The following is a 26898-nucleotide window of genomic DNA, read 5'->3' on the forward strand; positions in this document are numbered from 1 at the left end:
TATACTATACTTCATCTATGATTATGATATAAGATGTATGTACAAACCAATTTTCAGTTTATTCCAAAGAGTATAGAGTGGCGTGCTTGGCTTCTAGAGCGCTCTGGGTGGTGCCTCTACGAAATACGGCAGCCATTCAATAAGCGCCCTCCGTTGTATAATTTCCTCTTCTTTCCATGTGTTGCATGCAGAGAGATCAAAAAAGTTTCCTATGTGTGCTGCAGGAGCAGAAGAAAAAATACAGAGAATGTATCATAATTCAGCTAAATTTTATGAAGTTAAGGCATATTTTGCTAATTAGCAGCATTTTGTTGCAAGCGTAAATGTGTAACAAAGCCCGGCCTACAGTATGTACAGTTTTTGTTTTTTTCAGGTTCACTTTGAAAAATAAGGAACCGATGGAACAGTGAGTAATAAATATGAAACCAGACAAATGGTATCCCACTGAGCGTAGCTTCTTTGTGTTCACGGCACTTCGAAAATACACACACACACACACACACATATATATATATATATATATATATATATATATATATATATATATATATATACATACATACATACATACATACATACACACACACACACACTGAACAACTACGACACAAGACGCCTGTTGCCCAGCGTAGTAGTCTACTATATACAGTCACGAAGCTTGAGTTTTGAGGGTGCTAGAAACAATAGACTGTGACGGTACTATTTTGCATTGCCTGTAATGACGCGATATTAGCGATCCTAGTGGTGAGCAACTACCTAATGTTTCATATTTACTACGTATTGGGCTTCGCGACTGTATATACTAGACTGTGCTTAGTACCTACAACTTCAATTTCCTGCTCATCTTCATTAAAAACAATATACTAGACCATCGCCTTATATGCTTTTGAGTGCTTTATTAATGAACAAAATTATGTAATGTTCTTTATTTCTGTTCCTTACGTCCTTACTACGTAGAGAAGAAGACAGTGAGCTATATCTTACAAAAAAAAAAAAAAAAAGAAAGTAGGCCTATTTCGGGAACAAATGATAAACCAAATAAATGGTTCGCAAATAATGGACTTAAATACGGAAAAAAAAACACTATAATTCCTTCCTGCTTCACAGGGAGCTATGCCTGAAAGCCAGATTTGCACACTATAATTCCATTTGAAACCCAGTTAAAACCTAATATTAATACCTACAACATTAAAACTGGCATCCAAAATTCTGCAAAACTCTCGGGTTGGCCGTATTTTGCCTGGAGGACATAAAAGAGCATAATTGAAGACTTCCCCGGAAAAAGGGTGTACAATAACATCATATTATTGAAGTTATGTAGGTGGAAAAGATAATTTTAAAGCATTTATTTATAACAAATTATTACGTTCCATGGCGAAATAAACTTGAATCCTCTTTTTAGCCAAATGGTTCTGGTATTAAATATAGTCCTAATGAAATATCGCCTTGAAATTATTTTCTTTTCTTCTGACACATGAATTACACTTTTGTCGGTTACATCCTTTTTCCAGGGAGATATTCAATTGTACACTATTGCAAAATACCGCACACGGGAAAGAGGAAAAATGGGAGGAAAAATTTTAAAGGTACGCAAAACCCGTCCTCGCAAAGAGTTCGGGGTAGAAAGAAACAATGTGTGAGCTCCAAGCCTGTTGGCCACTTGTCTCACTCCGGGTTACGCTACTCCACTGAAGGAGCTCTAGAAAATTTTGAAGGGGAAAATACCGACGTGGCCTCTTAGGTACCACATATGCGAGGGGGTAACAAGTACCGTGGGAACTGGGCTTAACTGTGTGCGTACCGTTGCTTACGAGATTATAAACAAGCTGGCGCATAGCGCTTGAAATACGGGTCTAAAGTGGTTTCCTCGTATATAATCTCGTAAGCAACGGTGCGTACCCACATACAAATACCACTATGCCAATCCTACTCTAGCGCTCTCTAAACCTGTTTGTACTATTTCTCTTCATTCTGTATTCTTTACCTGGTCTTGACAACTGTGTATGTATGGTTACAATCTTGGTGTTCTGTGGTTGCAACTGTTGAATCTACTAAACAGTCTGTACCATCATGAAACATTAGAATGCTGTTGGAAATTGTTTTATGTGCTTATCTGTTGTATAGAAAGGACAAGTTACTGGGAAAGATCGAAGGACAGGTATGTTTACAGCATATAACTGCAGACGTGGTTGTGTAAAATAATATTTAGTCTGGTGAAATTCCTTTCGAGAAAAAATTATATTTTGTGTGTGGTTGTATGTTGAACATGCGTTTTAAAAACCCGGAAGATTAATGCAATAGTTCATTGAGATATATTCAACATATACGCTAGAGTGCTTTATATGAATATTCTTTTCCGTTCCGTCTGGTATCTAAATACATTTTCAGATTTTATATGTAAAACGTAAAGTCCAAGTGTCGTGTACAAAATATATGGTTCTTCTACGAAGTCTGATAGAAACAGCTGGCAATGCGAGCCAATCAGAATAGAGAAGTCTAGTCACATGATCAGTCCTGTCTTATTGTGAAGGAATGCCTTGTCATCAGTAGTTGAATGAACATATTTTAATATGCAATAAGCGTCAGTGGTGAGTTTTATTTTGTGTATATTGTAAGATTTGATATTAATGGTTTGTTTAAACAATACAACTTTAGAATACGGTATTGATTATAAGGAGTACTTCCTTGATTTGGAAAGGCAGCGACATGAAAGTCGCCATTTTCTTGAAGCATAGCGATCTTGATTGGTTCGTCTGTGGGTGTATTTGTAGCCAGATCTGCAGCTGAAAATACATTTTGAACTATGTTGGAGCAAATAATATTTAATGCGCAGTTTAGTGGATAACATAATGAACATCTATATTTCATTTGGTTACTTTGTGAGTTTAATATGTGGAATAGTGGACTAGAAGAGCAGACCTAAGTAATACGTACTTTTCCTCTAGGTAACAAATACAATGGTGCAAGTTAAAATGTTGCAATTACGACATTGCAGTTTTAACTGTTGGAGATAACACGTAGGTTGCGTGTTCAAAATTGGACGAGTGCGTAACTTTTAATTGGAATTTAGAAAGGCTGCTTAATAAATAGAGTGCAAATATGTTTTGAGAGTATTGTATTGTTTCAGATGATACTGGAAATAGTATTTTGAAGTAGTGTGGTTATGGATGCTGTGCTTACTCCTCAGACAGCTCGTGAAGTTACATCAGCTCGTCTTTGTTCCATTTGAAGTTCCCTTCAATTCATCTGTCAGCTGGTTTCTTATACTTCACCAGGGCATGGTAAGATAATTTTATATTACTTGCTACTCACAAGATTCAAGAGAAATATAGAAAAAAAGTAGAATAGCCTAGTTGCAAGCTTTGTTTCATGAACACACTAAGAGCATTTTGTTAAAATTACACAATTGCATTCAATGCAATGTACAGTAATAGTGATAGAGAAAATATTACTGTTCTTTTTGACAAAGGAAAAACCATTAGGCCTAAATTATTGTTGTAGAAATTGTTTAAATATTTAGGATTTTCATCTCTAAAAGTTTCAGGTATAAGGACAATTCGGGAAGGTAGTTATCCGAATTAAGGAGGCACAATTTTTTTCCCTAACATTCTTGGACTTCCACTTTGGCGAGAGGTCGAGGGCGTTACGTGTTACCATATGTTTAAGTATATTATTCGTCGACATAGTGGGCCCCTAATTCCTAGCAGACCTCTCGTGGCAGTGGTACAGTTAATCGGGAGAATTACATAGATAATGAGTTAGCAATGTTGCATAGCTTCAGAAATGTAATGGGTATAATTTTCCTCTGAGGACACCCTCTGCAATGGCTGAATGGTAAGACTTTGACTCACGCAGGCGGCCCGGGTTCGATTCCCGGTCAGGTCAATGAAAAAAATCCATAGTGACACTTGTGGCGGATGTCGCAAGTTGGGGTTTTTTTTTCGGGGTTCTCCTGTTTTTCCCCAAATTAGGCATTTACATCATTCCGTCACCATTTCTCCATTTCATTATCATTCCATAGCATTCCTCAAACGCCAGCTGGCGACACATGGAGGGTGCTAGCCTAGGGACGAGTGGGGTTGCCTGCTTGAAACTGGACATACAGGGAACCTTAGTGGCAATAGATCTTAACAGGTCGCAGTGCTGGGCCATAGTGCCCCCCTCCGTTAAATTCGGTTCAATTCAAAATTCCTCTGAGAGAATCATTTGGCACCTTTATTTAATCTGTAATTTCGTAGATACGATGTACTAAATCCCAGCTGTTGTGGATAAGTGTATGAACGGGTGGTTTTATGTGAGATGACACGTCATAACTGATGTTATAATATATAGTAGAAATAGAAATAAATATTATATATAGGATAAGGGTAGGCGAAACTAGCACACCGGAAGTTCAGGTGATACCTTTGACTTAGCCGGGAATCAATCCAACTTTAATCCCATAGTCTGTCTAATAAAGTAATGTATTAGTCATATCTCTACCTAATTCGGAATGTAATTTTGTTTGGGGGACTCGCTACTCACACCCACCGCTTATATGCTGTTGCTCCCAAACCTCTGTGGGTGCTTCATAAAAATAAAAAAAATAATAATAAAAAAAAAAACATTAAAATCAGTTCAATACAAGACAACAAGTATAACATCTAGTGAGGTTAAGTTGGCGGAAAAACGATATATGTGAAAGGTAGGCATCTCCTATCCATCACTGAAATTTGTATACCTTACATATTTCTATATGGGCGGTCGGGTAGCTCAGTTGGTAGAGCAGCTGGCTACGGACTGGAAGGTCTGGGGTTCGATCCCAGGTGGTGACAGGATTTTTTTCTCGTTGCCAAACTTTCAGAACGGCCCCGGGGTTCACTCAGCCTCCTATAAAATTGAGTACCGGGTCTTTCCCGGTCTTAAAAGGCAGTCAGAGCGTGGTGCTGACCACACCACCTCATTCTAGTGCCGAGGTCATGGAAAGCATGGGGCTCTACCTCCATGCCCCCCCAAGTGCCTTTATGGCATATTACGGGGATACCTTTACCTTTTTTTTTTTTTTTTTTTTTTAATACCTTCATTATTAATAATATTTTGGAAAATAATTTAAAGTCGCTTTTTTATATTCTTTAGCACAGATCGTAGTATTTTAACCATGATGTCATTAAGATGTGCTTCATTGTTTGCCTTTGTACCTAGTAATTTTACACAAACAATGCAATTATAATTTTTAACGGGCTGAACAAGCTACTCATGAGTAAGTGGACTATTTTGTAACTTTCTCATGTTGCGATCTCTAGGAATAAAGTTTTTAATACATTTCTGTAAATGTTTACCATACGATTATCTGCTATTTTGTTTTCTTTGGTAATTCTTCTTGTGATTGTTTCAACACTGCACTAGAATTCTGTCAAAATTGATTTGTCAATATCCTGTAACTTGAAATCTTTTGAGATGGAAGGTTCATAGGGAGCCGACTATGTAAAGTTAATTTTATGGCGAATTTGATTATAAGTTTTATAGTATTAGAGCAAAAGAAACTGGGTTGGTGTTGGGCTGTTTGGTTTAGCTGTGAAGGAATAGACCTACCTATTTATAAAAGTATAAAAATGTATTATAGGATAATGACCCTTGCCCATATAGTAACCCGCCAGAGTTTGGCTGCAGTGAGGACATTATTTTCTGAGTTCGAGCCTTATAAAATTATATTTAATTAGGGTTTAATTGTTGAGCTCATGGATCTAGCTGTGTAAAGGAGTTAAGAATTTTCATTATTGACTGCAATAAATTCTGTAAATCATAATGAAGTGTTGTGAAGAATAATACTTAAGTGACAATAGTTAAAGTAATCCTGGTAACTTCTTTCATTTTTCCATTGTAATACATTTGAATTACAATATTACCTCCTTCCAGTGTAGTAAAAAATTTATTGCAGTCAGTAATACTAATTTTTAACTCCTTTATCCACACGCCCTACACCAAATCCTGATTACTTACAATTTTACAAGAATTGAACTCTGGCAATAATTCCCTTGCTGGGTTCAAACAGTGACTTTATTACTATATGGGCAAGAGTCATTGTTTATATAAATTTTGACATTTTGTAACAACTCCATCATATCCATACAGATTACTTTATCTTTACAAGCCTCGAACTCTGGAAATAATGCACTCACTGGTTTCAACCTATAGCTCATTGCTATATGAATAAGGGTTATTATCTGTATAAATTTTTACATCGTTTGAATCACTCCTTCATAGGTAGACTCAAGAGCCCTAACCAATCAGAAACTACATTCTCTTCACTAAATTGTGCATGTCTGGAACACTACAAGTGAAAAATGATTGTGGCAGTTATAAGTAGTGTCATTTTACAAAGTGCTACGAAATGGTGTTTGTGTGCTTTTCACTTATCTCGTTTACAATTCAGAAAACAGTGATATTGATGCAGTGAATATTTGCGTTATATAATGCAGTATGAATAATTACATAACCTACAAATGTGACTTGAGTGAATTTCGATTCTGGTGAGTGTCTTTCGAAACATTGAGAAATCTAAATTTTGATTGCATTCAGAATAAAATCTGCTATTGACGAGTAATTTTTTTTTTTTTTTTTTGGATATGAAGGTTACTTATGTCCCTGGCACTAGAGAAAATTGTTAAAATATCTTGCAAATGCGTAGGATTTATAGTATGGAGTAGTGGAAATTGATGTGATCACTGGGAGAGCTGTATGTCCACCCAAACTGCCCCAATTATGTACTTTACTTATATACCAAATTCTTTGTACGTGAATGAAAAAGATTGCCAGATTATGACAGTGTTTTCAGTGTCGCCAACATCTGTCACATAATGCTACACACCTAATCTAAACTAACTTAACCTAACCTCTCACAATACTACACACCTAATTTAATCTAACCTAACTTGTCACATAATACACACCTAATCTAACCTAACCTATCACATAATACTACACACCTGTAGTAACATTCCTCACGTTTAAATATTTTGTTTGCAAATGTTGCCGCCTTGGCGTATGTGTCGAGAGTCGTCTAGTGAAAGAAGTGGAATGTGATGGCAGACGAGTTGTCTCCATTCTTCATAATTACATTTAGTTTGTTAAGCGTGTGTTTTGTGAATTAATCAGTGTGTTAATGCAATGATAATTTCATATAGCTATATAGTGCAGTGAAAATTGAAATGTGTTGTGGCTGTGATAAAAGCGTTGAAAATTGATTTATAGCGTCACATTGACAATGATAAAAGTGTGCAATATTCATTCACTGGCCAGTGCAACAGGTCTAATTTGTATTTCTTGTAAACTGAGGTTTGTAAGATGTCTCAAACCAGAATATGGGACAGAAACGTACAAACAGGCCTTCGTGATTGTGAATAAAGTAAATAATTAATTGAAAATTAAATAGCAGAGAATGAGGTAATTTTCATTTTATGTAGCCTATTATAATCTTTGTTTGGCATGTTTGTCATATTCAACAAATTTTTGTTTATTTTAATAAGATTGCGTGCACTATTCCCAGTAATCGTGCCATCTTTTGGTGGAGAATGGCTCCTGCAAAACTCGAGCGTCCCCAATTAACCTCCCTGTATAAGCTGAGGTTTGTGTGACATGAGTTGTGTCTAGGATAAGACTAATCAATGTAGTAGATGTCCAGAATTAAGTGAAACCTGCATAATTAGAGCTTATGTGAATGCAGTTGACTGATCTGGAACTGTATTGTGTATTGCGTTAGAATTGTCAACAAGATTGTTATGAGAGCTGTACAAATGACGTACATGATAGTCTCATACAATCAGTAATACAATAGAACCCTTTTTAACCGAATCTCTGAGGGATTACATTTCTTTTCCTTAAAAGGGGGTTTACATAAGATGGAAAGGAAAGGCTAAAATAGGCCTAACTAATACTAACGTATGTGTTATGTACCAAACATTATGATCATTTATTAGTTAGACCAATTATTATTTACAGTACATTTCATTATAATATTTTCCGGTGGCAAAGCTTGGTGTAAATACTGGGTAGGCAGAAAAAATCTGCTTACCTTATATCTTTTTATACAGCAGATGTTTCTCGGTTTTTCTATCAAAATATTTTTTTGTGACACAGACCTGACAAGATGACCACTCATTTTCATCCTCAAACAGGCTACAGATATAACAATATAACTTATTTCTCTCAGAGCACTCTGTTAGCGAAGGATATTTCTTTACCACAAAAGTTGAAACTTTCTATTTTGTCTTCCTCCATCCACTATTTTAATATGTAAATGTAGTGTCAATCTCCTATCTTTGTGAGCACATTTTGTGTCATATGTCCAACTAAAACTGTTCCTCTTTCATTTCTACAAATAATAATACTGACGTCAATGTTCTCTCAGTATGAGTCATTTTACACAAAATTGAATATGTAACACACATGCATGTACTTTTGATTAAACTAATACTCAACAACACAGTCCATTCATAGAACATTAATATAGTGTAACATATTATCACAGTTTAGTATATACAGTTGCGAAGCTTGGGATGATTTTTCGCATTTCTCACGATAGTTGCTAGCCGCTTGGAGCGCTGTGAGGACTATGAACAATAGACTGTGTCACTGCCATCATGATCTAATACAGGCTGTAAGGCAAACCATGTGACTCGCTTAACCCGATCATGAATGGTGGCTTTTAAATCATATAAATTAGTAGGAATGCATGAAGAATAACATATTTCTCTAAAATGTAGTGTAATTGCAATAATAGAATTTAAAACAATGGTTATGAGACACTTCAGACATAATTCTCTTGCGAGTTAAGGTGAAATATTTTTGGTGTGAAAATTACATTGTTCGTTTGTGTAATACCTCCCTTTATTTGAATTAAATGTTGCGAAATTCTTATACATTCATTTATGCACGATTCAATAATTTTCAGTTGCACCACACGGATATTTAGATATGATGAAATTATAGGTTATGTTTACTGTAACATTACTTCAATATTCGCATTTATACATTATAATTAAGCATAATGTCATGTATGATATGTCGCACATTCAATTTGTATTTTAATACTACAATTGAGTACGTACTGAATTATTGTATTTATCTACTTCCTAAGAGACGAAGTAACACAATTGTACGTACACTAATTTCATAGGAGTGGTATGGTAAATTTTTTATCTACAATTAAGGAAGGTAGATGTGCTAAATTAAAATCACAACATAAATTCTTTTTTATTAAACCTCAAAATAGCTTCTATTCTAAACCTAAAATGTTGATGCGAATAGATTATGTTAACATGTAAAATTCTCTTCACAATAAAATAACACAGTTTTGTAATTATTTCTGCAACAAATTATGCAATAAGAAGTAAACGGAACTTATGGACACATTACACTAAATAAAATTTAGTAATGATACGCAATAAAATTATAATATATTTTACTGAGCTCGGTACACTGAAACAGAAAACCCGAACATTCATTATCGTCTGCTCGGGAAAGGGTCTGTGCTGAGGCAATAGTAGCAATCCTGGTGGTCAGCAACTATCTATGTTTGCATATTTATTAAATATTGAGCTTTGCAACTGTATATACTAAACTGTGATATTATTGTGATGGTAGACTACAAGGCTAGCTAGGAGATATAGCAAATTGATTCCACCTTCCTGATCCCAACCCTCAAGCTTAAGAGTCAAGATGTAGCCATGTCTTCAGAGGCTTGTGGCCACAAGCCTTGCCTTACACTAAACTCTCGGATCTGGAAATGACTGTCAACAGTGAACTTAATATATGTAAGGATCGGAGTTAAATCAAGTTTATGATTCATTGTTACAGTATTACGAACTTACAGGCCTAAAATTATTAGGTATAATAACTCAAATTTTTTGGGTAGACTAACCCTCAAAAGCCTCTTAAGAGCTTTGCTACTGATATTTTCTAACTCTATAAATGGTGAGGCACAAATGGTGAACCCAAACCACACTAAAACTCTCTGAAAATGCCTTCTTTTTTATTCCCCATAATGAAGTAATTGGCAAATCATGCTTTTTTTTTTTTTTTGCCATATGCGATAGTGTTATTTGATTATTAGCCTCAACATCATTTAGTATTTCCACTTTCTGCCCAGTAGTTAATTTTTTTTCCATTTAGTCGCCATTATGATGCATAAACAGCATAAACTACCCAAAAAAAAAACTTGGAAACAGAACGCACACAACTCGTGAGAACAAAGGAATCACTCTATGAAAGCAATGCAAAGCAAGAACGTAAAGATAAATAATAATACCGCAATGTGGTGCTGCATTATATCGAATGAGATGCACTATCGAATATGCTGGTACTATTGATTATTGAAAGTCAGGTCGATGTTTCAGGCTTCATTATCACAAAATCCACTTGAAAAGTGTTCTTTAAAAACGGGATTTTTCGTAAATTTGGTTTCTTTAAAAGTGGGAATTACATTATTCTTAAGGTAATTTGGCTGGAACTTAACATACTAGTCTTTTGTTACTATACTTCACTGAAAAATTGAAGCCAGAAGTAAAAGGGGCCGTGAAATGTCAGGAAGCCTGATTTTTATCCACAAAGATGTTACTGACTGTGAAAAATAAGAAGCAGAGATTATTTGAACGAAGATAAACATTTTTCATGTGCGAAACTGAAGGAAATTTTGAAAACCAGATGCTTCCATAGATGTCAAAAAATTTAGAAGGAAATTAAAAAAATAAAATAAAAAATTTTGTAATATGTTAAATTGCTTCCATCATCTACAAGGCTTTGGCTGTTTTGATTCCAGGATTAAGTAATTGAATTTCTCTTTTCATTTCTTTGGTTGTGTCCTCTTTCTCTTTTTCCACATGGGTGAAATTCATATCTTTTTACGAATTCGAAATAGGCCTACGGCATTCTTTGCATATGTTTCATGTATGGTTGTTAATATTATTCTGTCTTTTTCACATAGGCTGTTGCAACATGTGTTCGAAATGGCCTCCTTGTACACGAGTGCATATGTGAGCTCTTTTCACCAAGTTTGATATCGCTGTGCAAAACACTTGTAAACTGATCCTGGTCACGACCATTGTAATATTCTTTAGGTCATCCAATGTATGTGGATCATTTTTATAGGCATTTTCTTTGAGATACCTCGATAGGGAAAGGTCTTCATATGTCAAATATGGCAATCATTGGGCCACAGCCCTTTAGAAGTTAGATGTTCACCAGATAATTGCACAAGAATTCCAGGTTTCATTTGATGTGTTACATGTGGCACCATCTTGGCTGCAACCAGCACCTGACACAGTAAACTATGTAATGAACTTTTGGTACACTGCACTATTCAGTGTAGTTCGAAATAAAATTCACCACACTACTTCTATATGTGATATTGCACACCACACTCCAATTTTTTTAAAGTGCAATGGCTTTTCATGCAAAAACGTTAATTTTTGGAGGACGAAATTCTATTGTTTTGTCTGTTCACATAGCCACTGAGATGAAATTACATTTTGTCAGTGAAGAGAAACCTACCAAAGGGTGGTGCAATTCTATGCTCAACAAATGACTGAAGACACCTGCAGTAGACAAAGTGCCTATGTTTGTCTGGGTTCTTGAGTTCCTGAATACTATAACCATGGTATGCACGGAGATGTAACTTGTTTGTAGCTTTCTGAGCACCTCTATGCAATATCCCTGGTGATACTGCTGCTGTCCTGAGACTTTCTGAAGGAGAGCCTTTGTGTTTTCTGCACATAGCCAGTTTAGCATCAATCATAATGGCTAGTCTTCTGGATCCCTTTTTGTCTGCAACTTTGTCCACATTTCCGAAAATGCTTGATTATTCTGGTTATCGTCGAATTGTTAGGGATTGTAGAATTAGGATATTTCTGACAAAAATCGTCTGCAACACGTGCATAAGAATGACTGACGAAATAATGCTCAACAATGAAAATCCGTTATTTCTGGGGAAACTACATTTTGCTTTCTCGAACAAATCTATACAGCAGATGTCATATGACCAACACATGACAGATAAGAGATTTTATGAAATTGCTTTATAGTTATCAATATCATCCATTAGGAGAGTTGGGACAGTCATCCCATCACGTTGTAGAATTTTAAAATTGTTTCTGCACCGCATTTACTGTAAGTGGTACACACACATTTAATTGAATTATTCCTCAAAAATAATTAAATCTTCAGTCTTGATTCACAACACTTTTATACTTAATTCTTTTCAATTTGCTTTGAAAATCTAAAATTCTGTTTTCTCCAACTTGGCAACCCAAATAATCAGAGTTCCTAATTTGTTTAATTATTAGGTTATCTATTAAAATTTTTCCTCTTTGTTCTTTTCCTTCGTTTTAGTTTAAGAAATTGTCAAATTATATATTAGAACTATTTCGGATATTATTGATGCAACATTTTTTGGAGTGAGCATTGTGAGCCTGTTATAATAACTTGGATCGCCTGCAAATAGAAGTGTTGTCATTATTGTATTATGTAGAATAGTAAAATTAACTTGCCATTCATTATGACATGGTCTAAATAAAGATGGAAAAGAACGAGTGGTGAGCTTTCCTCTTTCATGATTTCTATTGTCAGTTATATTTGTTTCCTTGCCCATATACAAAGGGACTAGGAAAGTTTTGCAATGCAGGGAAACCGTTGGCCAGACATGGCTGACACTATGAGGAATAGATTGATGGTTAAAAACCAGTCTTGGAGGCATTAGGGTGCAGCTTTACCTGCATTCCTTGCCCAGGAGTGGAAGTGAATGCATTTTAAATTGTCGGAGTGGTCTAAAACTGAATATCAGGCAATTATCCACTACAATTTCGCTTGTGGATTGATAATTGATAAGTGCTGGGTGAAGATGTCCACATCAGACATTAATATTCTGTTAGTATTGGGAGTTTAAGGAAGGGAATTTTAACCCTGAAGATTACTCTTGGAAATAGTAGCTGAGAAAAACCTGGAGGCTATGAGAAAAATGCTCCAGCAGGTTAAATGACTGTCATATTGGCAAATAGAGGAGACACACCACATTCCTGCATCAGCTGTTCAGATGGTCCTATGTGATCATTTCATTGTGAGAAAGCTTTGTAGTTTCTGAGTGCCACATTCTCTTTCTGAAGAGCAGAAACCATTTCGCGTGAAATAGCGTCAGAAAAAAAAAAAAAAAATTTGAAAATGGGATGTCACAGAATGTAAAGAGCATCATCACAGGTGATTAGATGTGGCTTTTTATGACTTTGCAATCGAGGCTCAAAACAGAGTATGGGTATCGAATTGAGAGACTGAGAAAATTCAGGTCAGTGAAGAAGAGTATGGTGGTGGTCTTCTTCACTTTGTGGGGCATTGTGTAGCAAAATGTACTTGAATCACAACACATGGTGACAGTAAAGTGGTACAGCGAAGTGTGCTTTCCTCGGGTCATCCAGGAGCTCAAGAATCTTCATCCAAGATTACGACTAAACACTTGGCTACTGCACCTCTGCAATGCACCTGCTCAAAGAGCTAATCTTATTTCATTCAGAGTTTCTTGTAAAATTAGGATTGATTGTACTTGACCAACTTCCATACAGCCCTGATCTTGCTCCACGTGATTTCGTAATCTTCCCAGAGGTGAAAATGAAGCAGAAGTGTCGGAAGAGAAATGGCAGAGTTGGTCCAGTGACATCGCAAAACTTTCTTAGTGGCGTGTGTAATATTATATATTCAGCACACAGAATTTCGAAAGTTTCTATTATAGTTTTACTATTTTTCATGTAACTATAGCAGAAAACTTAATTGTTTTCGTAATTTTACTAATATAAGCAGTATAACGCAAATAAAATAAGGAAAGGAAAGAAATATTTTTTCTGGGAAAACTACTAAGTTTTGATCCTATGTTGTATGGACATTTTGTTGATCTTGTAGACCGTCCCCCAGCGACTGTGAAAAGGATGGCACTTATGCACCTTACATCCTGTATATGCTAGTGGATTATAGTGATTTTCTAGTTGTCAGGTTGAATTTTCTTTTGTCAGCTTTGTTTTGAATTTCAGTATTGGCAAATACAACTGGTAGTTTCCTTGTTACGTTGACAGCATCATTTGCATTTGAAAACACTGCCAACGTTCATGAAACAAAAGTTACTCGCCAGTGTTTTGGAATTTGGACAATAATAATAAATATCATGCATCCATTGTGCTTTCAAAAAACTTGAAAGTTAGAATTTATAAAACAGTTATATTACTGGTTCTGTATGGTTGGGAAACTTGGATTCTCTTTTTGAGAGAGGAACAGAAGCTAAGGGTGTTAGAGAATAAGATACTTAGGAAAATATTTGGAGCTAAGAGGGATGAAGTTACAGGAGAATAGAGAAAGTTACACAATGCAGAACTGCACACATTGTATTCTTTACCTGACATAATTAGGAACATTAAACCCAGATGTTTGAGATGGACAGGACATGTAGCACGTTTGGACGAATCCAGAAATGCATATAGTGTTAGTTGGGAGACCAGAGGGGAAAAATACTTTTTGGGAGGCTGCGACGTAGATGAGAGGATAATATTAAAATTGATTTGAGGGAGGTGGGCTGTGGTGGTAAGGATTGGATTAATCTTGCTTATGATAGGGACCGATGGCAGACATGTGAGGATGGCAATGACTTTCGGGTTCTCTAAAAGCCATTTGTAATTTGCATGCATTTTTAAAGCGGTGTTCGATTTTCGGAGTGGTACTAATTTTATTTGGTCAAACAAGGGTCAAATGAAATATTTTTAGGTTAGGTCTTATGAATCGTAAACTTTAGTCAAACCAATGAATGTTGCCACACAATATATTTTAATACTTGATCAATGAAATCATAAATATTGTTTCAGTATATAGTATTGCGATTTCACCTGCTTTGTTGATATCTGGTAACAGTTGACAACATTGAAAAGACGGCCATATTAACTTTTTAGGAGGTAACCTTACGTAAACCCCATAAAGAAAGGCGCAGCTTCCCATCTCGCTAGAGATACTTTTCAGAAAGGAGGTAAAGACGACCGAAGCGTGAGAGCCCCAGCATACTTTGATGATTGACTTTCACCATGTTCCCGTAAGGCTGCGCGCGCGACCTTTAGTATTGGCCGTGGCTGGTGGCTTTGCTTCAGTCGGTGAGCGACGGCGGGAGCGCGCGGAGTCCGGCGGCGCAGTAAGTAGACCTTGAGATGCGCTCGTGAAAGTGTAAACATGTGACGTCACATTACCGATATCGATATGGGAGAGCCCAAGTGCGCAAGTGTTCCGTGGAATCGAGTGTCATCCGTAGTGATTGTTTCGTTCAGTGTGCATTTGTTCTGGTCCCTCGTGTTCTTCCTAACGTTTCTTTGAACAGCGGTGGAAATGTGGTAGTGAGTGGGAGTACCTCGAGGAAACTCTGTTCCTATATTTACCCATATGTTTCTGAGTGCCGGTAGTAGGGATCTTACCTCTCGAACAGAAAGCACATGCGTTCTCAAAAGATCACCGTGTATAAGGGTCGGTGTCGTTAACACCTACATTGTCTGCTGTGGAATTTTCCTGCAACATGATTAGATTTCAGAAGAATCTTGAGAACATATTTTATCTGTAAAAAGAACAGTCTGAAATAATGGGAGAAAATGAATTAAGCACACATTTTTACAGTAGTGACAAGTGGGGGAAACTTTCTGGTTCAGTTTCATTTTTCTATGGACATTGAACCCTAATACATGTACATAAACATGAATTGACTGACATCGCTGGTAGAAAGCATGTGCTCCCTTCGAGGAGGCGGTAGTTTTAACTTACGAATTCAGACTTCACTGTGACAATGCAAATGTCGTCATAACATCAATGAATTATTGCATGGTTTGTGCTAGAGTGAATAATATGTGTTTATATTGTTGGGATTTACCTCTTACCCTCCAATACCATTTCGTCGTTCTACACGTTACAGCTGGGATACAAAGAATGGCGGGGGGGGGGGACCCCTTCCCTCCCGCTAAGAAAATGCAACTCACTAGAGTCTCATGGCTGACCTTCACGAGTTCTGTTAAGATGGGATGAACGCGTAGCACGAGCTGGGCTTGGCAGACCCCGGCGTAACTCTATTTTAAGCTTACCTCGACAACTTGTTGTGATGGACTGTTGTCTCCACGTGGGAATTCGTTTCGGAAGATTGTATTGATATATAACGCACGTCTACTGCAATAAACGCCTGAAGTTCACTCACTCATTTTTGAACCCAGTATTTTATTTTAGTGTGTTTCATAAAATTTGTGATTAACAACCCATCAGAAATTCTTAGGTGTATAAATTTTGTTTTTAACCTCTGTGTGACAAGTGACAAAAAATCTTTTGCATTTACGTACGATCGTATCATCGAACAAACCCATTTATGTTACGTTGAATGAATCTGTTCTTCACTTGCCATTATAAAAAGAATTAGTTTATTCTAAGAAAAAGTTACATCTAGAATTAAAAAAAAAAGTATGTTTACGATTGTATCATCGATCAAACCTTCATAATTTGATTTTTGTCGGCCTGGGTTGTGTAGTTGGTATAGCGTTGATCTTCTGTGCTCAAGGTTGCGGGTTCGATCCCGTCCCAGATCGATGACATTTAAGTGTGTGCTTAAAAATTCCGGCACACTGGCGACGCTGATATAACCTCGGCAGTCGCGAGCGTCGTTTGTTTAACGTCGTTAAAGGAACCATAATTTTTACAATCTAAATTTTTAAATTAAATGATAGTTTATTTAACGACGCTCGCAATTGCAGAGGTTATATCAGCGTCGCCGGTGTGCCGGAATTTTGTCTCGCATGAGGTCTTTTACGTGCCATTAAATCTACTGACATCAGCCTGTCGCAATTAATTTTTTTTTTACTTTGAGTTTTTGTTGCGTCCACTACACAAAATTAACAAGTTTGAAGTGCGTGGAAAAGAATAATGGATAGTTAATGATGGCGATATATTTTTCGATGAATTGCTATTTGTTCACTTAAAGAGGAATTTTTTTTAAATTAGAGGAAATCTGTTTTACCATTTTTAATCAAACTTAGGTTTTGTGAGAAAGTTTTTTGAAGTAGAACTGAATTGTTTCATGGTGCTTAAAACGTTCGTTTTTGTCGAGTTCCAGCCATAAATATTATGCCTAGTTTAAATTTCCTTCAAGTTCTTTAAGGTTCATTAGAATTTGATGTTGAATATGAAGCTTAGTTTAAAAGAAAGAGGTACCTAGTAGTGGAAGCGGAGCTTTTTACGAGAACAGTGATAGATTTTTCACATCAGTGTGAAGTACTGTTACAAATGTGGAATGTAATCAGGACAGAAATTTAATGCTCGATAACATTTAGTTACTATTGAAGTAAAATGTAAACAACATTTTCCGGATGCCGGTACACATTTCTAAGTGCATTGGCAGTAGAGAAACTGATCGGATTGTCGACAGTTGATCAATGCACGGTGTTGCGTAAGTAATTTTGGACGTCAGAAGAGCATGTGTAGCACTCCTTTGTTTTGTGCACCACAACGAGATAGACCGGTGAACAAAGAAGCTCGCAAAGGACCTTGGTTCGAGCACTTCCGGATGGTTGGCCAGGGCTAGCAAGAGGCGCCCGACCCTGACCTTCCAACAAATCTGCCGCTCCTAACAGCTAGGCATTGACACGAAATGAATCAATTTTCACCCTGTTTGTGCATATTGAGACTCAAAGGACAATAATACGGCATGATTTACTAATCCGATTTGACGCACTTCCGTAACTTCTTGAAACAAAAGTATTCTACTACTACAAATACTGGAAATGAGGGTTGTGCGAATACTTATTTGTTGAGTATTTGTCGAAAATTATTTTTTGGGAAACTAATATTTGTTATAATAATTATATCGTGACCATATATATGTTCATTTTTTAACATCCATATTGTGAAACTAATTCAATAAGACACAGATGGTCGCATTATCATGGATCCTTGAGTTTAAATGTTTCAGTATTTTGAAGGACAGCGCTTTATTGTTTGATACGTTATATGACATACTGTATATCTTCGTCTTATTGTATCTAGAACAATTAATTGTAATTAGCTGATAACTTATCTCTTTGAAAGTTTTGATGGCTGTAAGCGTTTTTTCGACGTTCGCGAAAAAAAAAAATAATATGCATGTATTAGAAATAGTGTTGAATTGCTTACTTGCGTGCAATCAGTGTTGCCAGCCGTAACATAATTATGCTATTCATACATACCATGATTATGTATTGTGTAACTCACACGGAAAATACTCCTGGTATATAAAAGATATAATTATGCAACTTAATTGAAATTTTACAGATTTACGTGTTTTTTTATGAATTCTAGATTTCATCTTCCTTCTACTTCAGCCTACAGTGGTTTTTGCAGTTTAAATGTGTACACTGATCCAATAATGATCTGTCTCGTTTAAATTATGAATAAAATGATATCCATGTAGAAATGGCTTTAGTTAAAAGTTGCTTTAAGGATCATTATTGCATTAGGCCTTAATATGATGGTGCATATCGTAAATGGATTTAAAGTTGAATGGGAAGAATAGAAATGTAATATTATGGAAAGAAGGCAGTGTTAATGTGATATTTTTATTACTTTATAAACGTGATATACACTGTTAGTGGAAATTACAACATCAAGAAGGATACATGTGACTGAAATGAAATTGATACCACAAATTAGGTACATGACAATACACAAATGATTAGAATTACAGAATTGTACCTGATCTGTAACCGTGAGATTTCAGTATGGTGTGAAGCCATCTTTCCGCTGTAATCAGAGCCTCTAAGCGTCGTGGCATGGAATCAGAGAGGGCCTGGATATGCTCCTGGGGAATCTCCCTCCACGCAGTTTGTATTAGAGACCACAAAGTGTCAAGAGTGGGTGCTGGAGGACCATGACGAACAAGTTGCCGACCAACCATATCCCAGACATGTTCGATGGGCGACATGTCTGGCGAACGTGCAGGTCAGAGGAGCAGTGATACCCTCGATCTTGGAAGAAGACTTGCACAATCCTCGACACGTTTGGTCGGGCATTCTCCTGCTGAAATTCGTAATACCGCATCGCGATAATTCACATTACGCTCGCGGCTCCACTCGCCTTGGTCGAGTAATACAATGTTTATGATGCTGCAACACCAACAGTAGCCTAATACATTGGTATAAGAGACTACCAGCAGCCGGCATGAAACACTTCAACTTTATTGGTGATTCATTTTAATGGTATTTTGTCTTCCTCTCCATTCTCTTTCTATATATAGTTATTATTAGACTTCGTTGAATTGCCACAGGCAGCATGCAATCAGGTTGCCGATGTACGGTAGTATAGAGGAGGTGAGCGACCGCCCAGTCTCGTAGTATAAGCAGTTCATGTTAAGAGTTGTGACCGGTCCAAATAGATAGAGCAGCTACAGATAATGTATACCTATGTAAGCACTTGTTTTTGCATTACTGTGGTTGGAATGGTCAAAGCTTAACATTTTTGTTCATTGCAGACAAGAATTCAATCAAACATACCACAATGAGAGTGTTGCTGTTCCAAACAATTGCCCCTGGAATACCCTTACCCCCGCAGCCAGTCTTGACCCGTTGGAAAACGTGATTGGATGCTGTTAATTATTATGCAGAATATTACGGCAAAATAATGGAGGTAATTGATGCACTGGATAGCACAAACAGTTCCGCTGTTGCAACTGTAAAATCATTGCCTTTTGAACAGTTATTGGAAGATATTCTGTTCATTGATTCTAATTTTAAAATCGTGTCCAAAAGCATCATCCTATTAGAATCGTCTAAACTACAACTCTCAGAAGCCCTTAATATAGTGTATAAAGTATCACAAACCATTATCCAAAATAACAATTCACTAATTTCAGAAAAAGTGAAATGTAAGTTGAGAAACATTATTGCTAAAAATTCTGTCTATTTACAACTTTGTACTATAAATGATGTACTATCAGGTCACGACAAGGTGTCTGAAATTGGTGTACTAAAAAGTAATGACTTTCCGTTCTAACTTGAAATATGCACATATTAAATCGTGTGACGTTGAACGTACATTTTCCCAATATAAAAACTGTTTGAGTGACTATCGGAGGAGATTCACTTTGCAGTCGTTCAAAATGTACGTAACTCTTCACTGCAATGCACATAATGAAGGATGATGTGAGTATATTACATTAAATTTTAAGAGTTAATATATCTCACTACAAAATAATTGTGTATTTACATGTTTAGACATTTCCTACTTCAATGATCATTCATTATATTTATTGAATGCAGGATACAGGTTTCATTGTAACCGCAGTATACTGCTCAGTGTTTACATCAGAGGCATATTCCATCCCTTGCACGTCCCCTGCTCATACAATCTATACTGCGTACATAGTAAACCTTACGATTCTCGTGGCAATTCCACAATGTCTAGTTATTATTATTATTATTATTATTATTATTATTATTATTATTATTATTATTATTGGTGGTGGTGGTGGTGGTAATGGTAATTCTAAATCTAAATAAATTATTCATATTTGAGTAAACATCATACTAAATATGAAATGAAATACTGTTTTGAAGTACTGGTACCGAAAAATTAACCAAAATTTAATTGAAGTATGTACAAGATTTTAAATCTATGGAAAGAGAAAAATTAGTACTGTATGATAATTTTGTGCAAAAAGAAAACTATAATTTGTAAGTGTCTACAGTTCTATACGATAATTTCTTGCAAATGGGATGACAACACTGATGACTAGTTATTTGTAACCCACTTCTGAGGTTGAGGCGCCTGGGAGGAGTTACGCTGTCCCAGTGATATTTAGGATGACTATGAATATGTGGCTCTAGGAGAGGTTTCAAACCTAAACGTAACCTAATTTCTAGACTATGGACTAACATAGGAACAATCCCCTTCAAGGGAAAATTCCTTCGGACCCGGGGTCTCATGAGCTGTAGCTCTGACACTAGACCATGAGACTAGTCACAATGGCTGTTATAGTCGGGCTTTAGATTCATGAATTACATGCAAGAAGGTGTTGGTGCCATTGCCTGTATTAAGGTTCATATTTACACTTTGACAATATTACTATTCCACCTAAACACTTCTCTTTTTGTGCCATTACCCAATAAAAAAATTAAAATTATTATCTAAGTTAACTGAATAACAGAAAATATATGCTGATACAATTACAACAAGGTGGCAGTCAGCCTATGTGTCGCCATTACACAGAAACTTTAATAATTTTTTACACTTATACCAGTGAATTAAAATTGACGTAAAAATAGGGAATATAAAAAATGTATAACCTTCTCCCACATTCTTCCGGAGAAAGATGCAAACCCTCTCATATTTTGCTATCCACTCTACCAATGAAATATATTACCAGGGACGCACCCAGGATTTGGTTTGGGGGGGGGGGGGCTTCAGATAATGGGCTGTACTTGTAGTGCTCGTTACCTTCAGAGCACACTAATGTATAGCTAAATTTAATTTAAATATTAATTTCATTTTGTTACAAATATTTTCAAAGAGAGGATCTTATATTTACAAACACAAATATACTATGGAGTAAAGGATACCAACTTAAAAATATGAGGCTATTGAAAAATTTTAGTAGGTCTGCTCACCTGCTACTTGTTCTAAAGTATAGTACTTAAATCTCATTTTCAAAGTATGCCACACATTAAAAAAATTGGGTCATACAGAAAGTCACATACATTCTTGCGCCTTGTCACAGGATCACTGGCACATTGAAAGCAGGTATAGCTCGCGCAAGGAACGATTACCGAAGAGCAGTGGTGGCATTGCTGTCTGTTTTGACGTGTGTGTGTGTGTAGGCACGCCGAGGGACGAGAGGTGCGGGCCGATGGAAGTATTGTCCCTTCCAAGATGAACAAATGAGGACATTGCTGTGGAAATAAAGAACGTAGCAAGAGAAAAATTCGAAGCTAATTATTAAACTCTCAGCTTATGTTTACGAATGAACTTGCGATACAAGACACGTATTCACATGCAATGGAACAAACTGAAGTCGTAATGTAACTATCGCAACGCAAGACTGGTTCTATCGATGTCATTTCTCTTCCGACTGTACTCTTGAATATCATTTAAGCTATCTCGTGACCTTTCCTGTCGCCCGCTCTTCCTTATCGCATTGTTTCATTCGCATTCCTTCCGTCGGTATTCCCTGCTTGCGAGACCTATAACTATGTAGTTACGTCTGGAAAGAAATTATGTATCGATCTAACTATTGATGATGGAAAGATAACTCAGGCTTTGGAAAATAGGAAAAAACTCAAGCCAATAATCTAAATAGTCGTACTATGTGGACGACAGAATCTGCCGTTACGTGGTCATAGGGACCATTGTGAGTTTGATATGACTAAGTAGAGAAAGCAGGAAATTTTATAGCTATTCTAAGAGCTCGCGTAGATGCGGGCGATAGTGTGTTAAGGAAGCATTTTCGAGTTATGGTAGAAACGCTACTTACGTAAGTTGGAAAAGGAATGTGTATACCAAACTTTTTATTCGGAAAATGGTTCTGTTTGAAGCCATTGTAGGAAAATGCATGTAATTTATTTGAAATACCTCTTAATGATTTTCGTGGTTTTTCTCATATAACAAATGGCCCTAAATGTCAGCCTACTTCGTCGTTCTAAAAATCTTTACTTCAGAACAGTAATCATTAAGCAGGAGTGACATTGCTACTACCAGAAAGATGGAAACAAAAACCCAGAAAGAAAATTTCGGACTTTTGCTTAAAGGTGTAGTGAAGAATAAATTTTAGATTTGGCAATACTGTACGTTTGTGTGCAGTGTATCATTTTTTTTAATGAATGTGATACTTTCGTGTACACAAGTTATCGAGGCAGTTTCTAATCTACATCTAAAATGTGTTCTTATCCGAAATGGAGTCAGGCCTCTTTATTTCGGCTAGCGAAGATTTTACTATATTGACGCAAATTTTAGTACACGTTGTTGTGATAAATAGTGGTTTAACCATGTCCTTTTACCATTGAAATCCACATTTCTGTATATTTGCTAAATCAAATCGGGAAGCTAATCTGGACTGTTATCGTAGCTACCACTGATCGTCCAGTTGTGTTACATTCCATTGCCAGTACTTTTTACCCTTTTATTTATGAATACTATTAGTATTTGATAAATGGTGGAATGGTGACGGGAAACAGGAGTACTCCGAGAAAACCTATGTTAACAGCAAAAATGAAGCAAGTGACGGGAAGTTGCACTGATTTTAATTGTTGCACACACGCGGTTCCGGCCTTGCCAACACGGAAGCGGTGGGCATGCTGCCAAGGACGCTTGAGGAGTCTTTTGCGCCCCGCAATCGAATTTTAAATTCCACGCGGCCATGAAAATCCAACGCAAATGCGTGCGTTACACCGAGGCCAAAGGTCTGATCTGTAGCGATGTTGCCATGTTGCCCATCCCTGCGGAAGGTCATTCAACTCTACCATTGGGGTGCGCAATTCACGAGCTGTGTATTCGATGCCAGACTGTTTGTTCCTACAGCGTCATGAAGACGTCACAACCTACGCAGCAGTTCGTGACGTCACGAGCTATCAGCTGGTTTTCACGTTGACTAATGCGCGCCGGGTTATTGTTCGTCTGCATTGTTGCCAACCCGCGGATATCGTCATTAGAATGGCGACGTTTCCACGAGCCTCGTGCTTGCGGTGAAGGCTCTGCTGTTGGCGACACTGGAACTTGTGCTTCGTCAGGCAATGACGCATTAGTCTCAGCTGGGCACGGGCGGCAGTGCGTGGTGACGGTGACAGTCGTGCTTGTGCTGATAACGCGGACAAAGGAGTTGCGGGTTGCTGCTCGTTCTGGAAATTGGACAGGATTTTCATACCAAACGGTAAGAGCTCTTGTGAAGGATTTTACTTTGGACCAAGCGTACGTGCTTGAATCATGGACTGAAAACATTTCACTAATCTAGCTTCACGTTTGGTGAATGGATGTGATAAGCGGAAAATACATTCAGCAGTTCTTCGTGCATAGTGAATCGGGTTATAATTCTGAAGAGTGGTAAAGCAGTACAATGAAGATGTTGACGTCAATCGACAACCATTACAAGCTCTTAGTGAACAGTTCGAGACGTCATGTTATCTCTTGATGGACACATGGATCGTTTCCTACATAGTTTCTAAAAGTGAATAAGTTTCTCTTCAAATATTCCTTCTGCATCCGTCAACAGTAGCACGTGCACGTATTGGCTGTCATGCGACAATGGTGGTGTCGTCATGGCATCGCGAATTCGAACGTTTCTCGCGAGTCTGCTGTTCTGTGAGATATAAGACTACATGGAGAGCTGCAGTGTTGAAGCAGCTTCAGTCAGTATTATTTGCTTAATTTCTGTTTTGTTACTTATGAGCTGCGTCGTTGTATATGTGGTCATCTTATTTGGGAATGCCAGTTGGGGCGTGGCGCCCCGGTTAATTTATTTGCCTGAATGCCTGCTTATATTCAGTGCACTGTTTTAGTCTATCACACGTCATGAGATTCTGTGGAGGGGCTGTTGTACTTTATCCCTGCATTAAGAAACTGAGTCATGCCTAAGAATGATACGTTTTAATGATATGCTAGATTACATTTTATGACTTCTAGTACTGCGTCAGAGGTGTAAAAACATACAAATATGACATTGTTCTAATTTTAAGAATGTAATAATGTTAAATATAAGAATTACTGTTTCACATGTAATTTTTCACCTCTTGACTGCAGTTACCATCTTGTCTCGCGTCAGGAATGATACGCATACAATTAATGCTTGTTACATTGATTCCCCTTTCGATATAGTAGTAAAAACCATTATAGAATAGTGTGTGGATATTTTGTTGCTACTAGCTTCTTGCAAGAGAATATGGACGACACGTGGAGTCTTTCGTCCATAGTTTTGTAGATGGAGACCTGGCCTCATGCTGAACACAGGTTACGAGATCCCGTCGTGTACGCGTGCTGTAAGTCGAAGTAAATAAAAGAGAGTACTTATGAATGTTCTGAAGGGAATGAAAAAGACCAGATTTTGTTGAATACAAATCGAGACGCGTTATGGAAAGTTTTTCGTGCATTATTTCTTCCCAGTGACATTCCTTCATTGTCTTTGTTACATAGAATCAACAATTATATTCAAAATATTTTGATGGAAACTCGTACTGAAAGCAGATCACTTCATTTTTTGATATCAACAAAGAAATTATCTAATTGTGTTTACATGCGGCCGAGTTTAGTCTCTTGTTATATGTTACTCATGAAAAATATTTCAGTAGGTGCGTTGCAACCCGCCACACACTTGTTTTATTTCAAAACAGTATTGCCAGCACGGGTTTCTGTTCAGCTGCAATTTGATATTTATCAGCAATAAAATTATTTCGAAGTTGATTAACTAGTGTAGTATAGACTTAATAGAAACAAAACGAACCAATAAAAATTAAGATAAGGAGAACAAAAGCAGATTTCGTTTTAAAAAAATTGACTTCAGAGTAGGCCTACTAGCGCACCATAATCTGCGGCGATGTTGTTTAGATAGGGATGAATGGTTTTTGTGAAAGCCTTCGAAGAAGACTGTTTGAACACGCAGAAATTTTATGTTGGACGGTGAATGATAGGTATTCCTCTTCCACAGAATTTGAATTTTGAACCAGACAGCCTCAATATTAGTACAACCGATATGTCTAAAATTACCTTTTAGCCTGAATATCGTGAGATGGATCTTAGGAAGTCTTGCATCTAAAAAACTAAGCACTGTTGAGAGTCGCGTATATGTGTTAGTATATATACTTCTAAAGCCACGCAGTAGATTGATACAAATTTGTTTAATCAGAGCTTAAGTTGAGACTTGGGTAATGTTGGATTTAATTCATGGAAGCGGAAGCTATGACTGAGTATGCTGTCTGTATCATGAGTTCAGCATTATCAGTAAGCGAGAATGATGCAATCAGTCTGAGTAGTATGAACATCCTTTACTGTAACTAATGGAACAATTCGCAAACATCTATAATAAATAGTCTTGAAATTTTTTATTGTATGTATGTATGTATGTATATATATATATATATATATATATATATATATATATATATATATATATGATTTTGTCGCTAGTGGAAGGAAAGTAGCCTAGATATAATGAATTCAATTAGCATGATGTAATTAGAAATATTTAAAGCATTTTTTTTTTGTATAATTTCAATTCATCGTTCGAATATTGTTCAGGTCTGTTTTAATTAAAAATTATTTACTATTGCTGAAAGTTCATAATTATGGTTATAATGCAAAATAGTGGACTGAAGCAGTAAGCAACAATTCTTTAACTAATGTTTACAAAAGTTTTGTTTACAGTATCTTTATAATTGAGGCTTTCTCTGGAACAAGAACTTATCTGCAAAATCTTGAATTTGAGATACAGAGCATCAAACATTTTAGTTCTCGTATAAAAGCACTGAGCAGAACGACATTCAAATGTTTCTAGAGGGCGTTGTTTGTTGGAGGGAAGTAATATTTTGTCAGGAGGGAGCTGTGTTGTACTTGCTAAGGAGTCAATATACCGGTGTTGTTGAAAACGGGAAAACGACGTAACGTGAATTACGGTGTTATTCCAGGGAACGCCTCAATTGATGTTACCACTCTGAAATGTCATATTAAACCTTGTTCTACGGTTGATTATTGGTATAGAGTTAAAAAATTATACTGATAAATCAAATGCATACTCGAGCATTGCACATGGATTGGATCAAGAATTTCATTTTGTAAATTAAACGTAAAAGCTACTCGTTTCGACAAATAAATAATTATTGATCAGAAATTTTAAGCTTCAGATTCTCGAGGACTTTTTCCGCACATTGCAGA

At 36.7% G+C, this 26898-nt stretch overlaps 1 protein-coding gene across 6 annotated transcripts in view; it reads left to right on the forward strand.

The window, feature by feature from the left end:
* Window positions 1–2005: 2005 nt before the first annotated feature.
* drn (doctor no) overlaps window positions 2006–26898 on the forward strand; it is a 34044-nt gene continuing 9151 nt past the window's right edge. Inside the window, exons 1-2 of one of the 6 annotated variants that reach the window (XM_069847348.1) lie at window positions 2006–2158; window positions 3128–3281. The gene's annotated coding sequence lies outside the window, so the exon portion shown is untranslated. Of the gene's footprint in view, window positions 2589–2941; window positions 3045–3127; window positions 3282–15054; window positions 15862–23202; window positions 23909–26898 lie in introns of those variants that run through there. The other 5 variants (XM_069847350.1, XM_069847351.1, XM_069847353.1 and 2 more) reach the window with 5 other exon arrangements.

This window comes from Periplaneta americana, chromosome 15 (assembly GCF_040183065.1).
Source record: "Periplaneta americana isolate PAMFEO1 chromosome 15, P.americana_PAMFEO1_priV1, whole genome shotgun sequence".
NCBI classification, from domain to species: Eukaryota; Metazoa; Arthropoda; class Insecta; order Blattodea; family Blattidae; genus Periplaneta; species Periplaneta americana.